Genomic DNA, 5,322 nt, shown 5'->3' with positions numbered 1-5,322 from the left:
GTAGTTTAGATATGGTGAAATAGTAAACTAGAACATGTTACCCCTTAAAAACGGGAAAGGATCTGTGTCATTTTAGATTTTATCTGCCATTTTTTTACATTTTTGAAAGATCTTGGAAAAACTACTGGTTTAGAAGGCATTTGCAGAATCGGCCTCAGGTCTTAATGATAAAGAGCATTAGCAGTCATCTTTTTAAAGAAAAAGATGAAATGATCTTCATTTTAAGCATGTGGTTCATATCCTATACAGGGGAAGACAGTACCCCCTCTTCAAAATGATAGTGATTCGCTCTAACTGTCCGTACCTGTTCTTTCAGCTCATCGATAGTTGCCTCGGCTAGTGTCATGTCCTCTTGGAGTTTCTCCTTCTGGCTCCTCACAGTGTCCAGCTCCACGTTCTTCTTCTCCGTCTGCTTCTGCAGCTTCACGTGCTCCTGCTTCTCTGACGAGGACAGGTCACGCGTCCTGTGAACATAACAGGGGGGTTAACAACTTACAATTAGAGATGTAACCGATACCATTTTTTCCCTTACCGATCCCCATAACTTGCGCATCTCATTTAAACAAATCTAGGACAGTGGTTCTCAAAGTGGGGTTCAGGGACCATCTGAGTTCCTTGAGGGGGTTCCAAGAGTATATAATTTGTACACTCTCAGGTAAATAGTACAAGTAAAAGTATAAAACAGTCATGCAACATCAATTGAAGAAATCAAAATATGAATGAAATATCATGTAATTTATGTGGTATCGGAATGTCATCCTCGCCAATACAGATGCCAGCATTTTAGGCAGTATCGGCAGCTTTTCCGATACAAGTATCGGTACAACTCTGCTTACAATTTGACAGGGAGGCAAAGCCATAACCAGACTATGTCTTGTTATTGTAAAAGTACAATGTGCGTGTGTCCGAAGCAGCAGAGGACACCTACATATCATTTAAGTCAAGTGGTTTATTTTTAAACCACTTGCTTTTGTGGATAATGGTTATTATGACTATCATGCTGTTGTCAAGTCATTCCTGATTGGAAACCATTTGGGTCAACTGCTGTTGTTTTTAAACAGATGTACACATTTTGACTGACCTGACCAAGGCCTCCTTCAGCCTGCCGTTCTGCTCCTCCAACTGTTTGACATGGTAGCTAGAGGCCGCGCCGTCTGTACCTGGAGGGACAGCGTGATGAGAGGAACCCGGTAGAGGTGGGAGAGAAAGATACACACAGGGAGATAGGGTTGATAGAGAGAGTGGCGTAGAGAGAGGAGTCAGAGAGAGAGAAAGAATGAGAGAGACAGCAAGGAACCATTGGACAGAGAGACAGGGGTGGATGGGTGAGAAAGAGAGACAGATACAAAACATTAAGAAACACGTGTACATAGATTTTTGAGCAGTGATTATCAACCTTTATCATTTTGAGGACCCCCAGTTTGTTTTGCATGAGGTCGCGGACCCCCATTTCATACGATTCTCATCTCTGGGAGCCCAATCTACATGGCAAGGCATCAGTCTGAGTGTGTAAATGGAACCAAATGGACCACTACGGGTCCATTTGGTTCCCGCTATAGACTCTGAGTTAAAGACCCATTAAGGGTCGATTTGGTTCCTAGCAATCAATCAAGCTGGGGACCCCCTGGAACCCCCCCAAGGACCCCTTCAAGTCTGGCCCTACAGGCCACTACATTTGGTGGCCAAGTATATTTAAGGAAATTGGAATGGAATTGCTTGCAGAGGGGCTCACTGAATCTCGCAATAATGTTGACATAAGTGTGATTAGCAAGAGAGGAATGTGTGTGGCAAGTGTAATGTAAAAAGCTCACATTAGATACGGAAGGATCCACACACCAACAAAGTTCTTCCTCAGACACTTTCTCTCTTTTACTTACATTGGGCGTATAGAAACAAAGATCATTTCAAAGTACAAAAATTTACCTGTGTGACATTTTAGGTTAGCCAGGACTGTATGGATGAGGCTATAAGGCTCCATGTTGATAAGCAACCGAACTCACCTTCAGGATTTGGGTCTTGGGGTGAACAAATCTCCAACACACCAAGGTCTGGTTTCTTTATAAAAAACTGAAACGCCTCCTCGTCAACTTCAGTGTTCAAGTCATCATAGACTTTTAAGTCTGAGGTACTAGGAATTTCAAATTTCTTGGCAACTGAAGACAAAACAAGATTGCACAAGCTTATTGATAAATCTGTTGTGCAATTGATTTAATTTGTATTAATGTGTCATAAAAATGGATTAAAATAGCCACAGAACATTCAATCATATGAGGAAGATTGACAGCCCTACTGAAGACATTGAATCACTCTATCCTAAATAAAATGGATTGTGCCTTCCTTGTACTGTACACCCAGCATGTTGTTGCATATGACAGTGGTTCTCAATTTTTCATGTCAAGGACCCCCCAAATTGACAATTAGCCCACAGACCCCCATTTGAAAAGATATGCCAGGGACCCCCTAAGAAGACTTTTACGGCTCTAGCAGTGATTCTCAACCATTTTAATATCAAGGACACCCATTTAATGGCATGTCTATCTCTGGGACCCCAATTTATATTGTAAAATCAATGTTAAGACAGTGTAAAAATGGAACCAAATGGACCCCAATCATTTGTACACCATCAATGGCATAGGGCATGCTGTGGAACAATGTTTCACTCACCACACTCCAGAAATGATGTAAAAGACAGTGGTCCCTCAAAGCAGATGTATTTCTGCCGGTCAAGATGTTTCACACGTACAGCATGCATGCTTTGATGGAGAAAACATAATAATGTTACTAAGACGATATAGGGTACACAACTCATGCAGTATGAGGAGTGTTACATTAGAAACTATTACAAAAGCACTATCTACAGGCAGGCTATCTAGCAGTGGTGTAAAGTAACTGTAAGTAAGTACTGTACTTAAGTACAATTTTGAGGTATTTGTCCTTTACTTGAGTATTTCAAATATACTATTGTAATTACTTTTACTCCACTACATCTCAGAGGCAAATATTGTACTTTTACTCCACTACAATTATTTGAAAGCCATTTTAGCCCTACTTTATAAATATGCTACTTGAAAATAGCAGATCTACTATCTGCTATTTTTCAAACATTCTAGTACTTTAAGTATATTTTATGTTTGAAGTTTAAACACAGAAACACGAGGAGACAAAGAGATGTTGAGCTCTCTCAGATGCCTCACCTGTCTTTAGCGACTTCTTTCTTCTCCTTCTCCTTGTCCTCTTCCTTGCCCTTGTCTTTGTCCTGGTCAGTGATGATGTCCGACACCAGCTTGAGGGCACGTTCTGTGATGGACACAATCTTCTGGATAGCTTGGAGTTCATTCTCTGAGGGATAAATGGCTGCATGCTTGGTCATTACGTAGCGATCGTCTGAAGAGTCGGGGCGACGAGGCGGCTAAAAGAGAAATGGTGGAAAGAAAACTATTCATTCACAGGACAAGAAAGGAATCGCAATGAGGTTTCAATTTAGTTCATGTAAGAGTATTCCAAAGAGTTACTATTCTCAGTAGGCAATTCTGTAACCAATTACTTTTTAATGACAAAGACATAGTTCTGCAACAAGTTACTTGATTAACTCAACGCAAAACTGCATTCAAATAGTAAAAAACACACCCAGTGTGAAGTGGGCGGTGTGGTCATCACAGTGGTCATCACAGTGATGGAAGCTCACTTAAAAAAAAAAGTTTTTTTTTAAAGTGCATAGTCCTATTTATAGGTTATTAATTTCATCATGTGTCTCGCTAGCCAATCACAGTGCTGAATAGAGTCAGCGGGGGTGTCCAGGGGCCACCCATTGTGGGTGGAAGGGGTGTTCAATGGGTAGCCAATCACAGTGCAGGGTTTGGGGGGTACAATGGGTGGCCAATCACAGTTCAGCAAATGTCAATGTCCCAACCTCACATATAGGGACGGCTACACCGCCCAAAAATCCACAGGTCCCTGAGGCTGAGGGATGGGCATGACAGGCCGGACCCCCAAGAGACCGGGCGGCCCAGGGGGCCCCTGAGGATAGCCTCCGTCGGGCATACGGCGTCTGTCAGCCCAGTGGTGCTCTTCTTCCATGCGTCTCCAGTACATGTCCTCTTCATAACGCCTGGAAAGTTTCAGCAGTTTGGGGAAGAAAAAAAAAACAGTGACCTGGGAGTTCAGCAGATTAGACATGGAGAATGTCCACTGATGAACCACTTAAACCCTATATACTTAGTCGACTGGGATCACCCAGCGGTCTATACTTGGTTCCCTCCCGTTTTCCCCTCTACATCAAATCTCCGTGGAAAATATATCTGCACTATTTTCGGCAGATGTTTTCCCCAGAATGGAGACGCAAGTTAAAAAAACAAAAAAACATCAGCTGGTCATCAAAGACCTCATCGTACCTCATTTCCATTCTCCAGCGCTCCTCTTCCTCTCTCCTCCTCCAGAACTCTTCTTTCTGCATCTGCTTCCTCATCTTCTCCTCCTGAATCTTACGGGCACGGATGCTAGGCTTCACCTCCACCTGAAGGTCAGGGTTCACCTTTTTCTAAAAGACCAGGTGAAGAGGAAATGTCAGGACAGATGACGGCATGATCAACTTATGACTTATTGTTTAACCATTCAAAATAGTTCAGTCTAGTGTCCTGGGTCGTGTAGATTATTCGCTTCGGTCTAAAAACCTGTCATGCTAAAAATAACGTTGTCCCAGCTAAAACATGACTTGAAGATCAGTTCTTATCAGCAAGCGACATCAGCCAAAGATAATACATTAGGCATAATAACACTTGTGCCTGCACCTATGAAAATGTATCAACCTTGTACTGCAGTCGATGCCTCCTTCCCTTCAGATGCATCTCCTTCGCGTTGGGATCGTTGAAACTGCATTCACACAGCTTGCAGTGGAAGGCAGCGGATGACTTTGCCTTCATCGTTGCGGACCTAAGGAGATGGGTAACACAAAATGTTCAATTCCCTCTATAGCAGTGTTTTTTAACTTGAACTCTTATAGGATCCAACAGCATGGCTCCAATGTGGAGTTAATTCTGTGTAGCGTGCATGCAAGTTTAGCACTGATCGGTACTGTGGTTTGTGACACACAGACCCTCTCATAGACAGGTAGGGTATGGCCGAGCAACGCCGTAAAAATACAATTGTACGGCAGACTCAGAGCCAGTCTTCATTTTAACTCTTTTATACTTGTGTTTGATGGAGTGCAATATAGAACGATTACATCCCCACATCCACAGCACTGGCCTTCCCCTCTGGTTCATGGCCAGTGGGGTTTGTTAAACAAAAAACAGCTGTCTCCCTATTTGGGCTGCTGCAGTTGTG

The 5,322-nt window shown here is 42.8% G+C and overlaps 1 long non-coding RNA gene across 1 annotated transcript; it reads right to left on the bottom strand.

Moving 5' to 3' along the window:
- Window positions 1-4,055: 4,055 nt before the first annotated feature.
- Window positions 4,056-4,849, bottom strand: LOC311060554. The gene is made up of 3 exons (XR_014602282.1): window positions 4,806-4,849; window positions 4,392-4,537; window positions 4,056-4,108 (listed from the first exon to the last, which is right to left on the bottom strand). It is a non-coding gene; the product is annotated as an uncharacterized lncRNA (long non-coding RNA).
- Window positions 4,850-5,322: the final 473 nt, after the last annotated feature.

This window comes from Gymnoscopelus microlampas, assembly GCF_963454915.1.
Source record: "Gymnoscopelus microlampas genome assembly, chromosome: 14".
In the NCBI taxonomy this organism is placed as follows: Eukaryota; Metazoa; Chordata; class Actinopteri; order Myctophiformes; family Myctophidae; genus Gymnoscopelus; species Gymnoscopelus microlampas.
The sequence above is the reverse complement of the archived record's forward strand: the minus strand, read 5'-3'. Positions and strand labels throughout refer to the sequence as shown.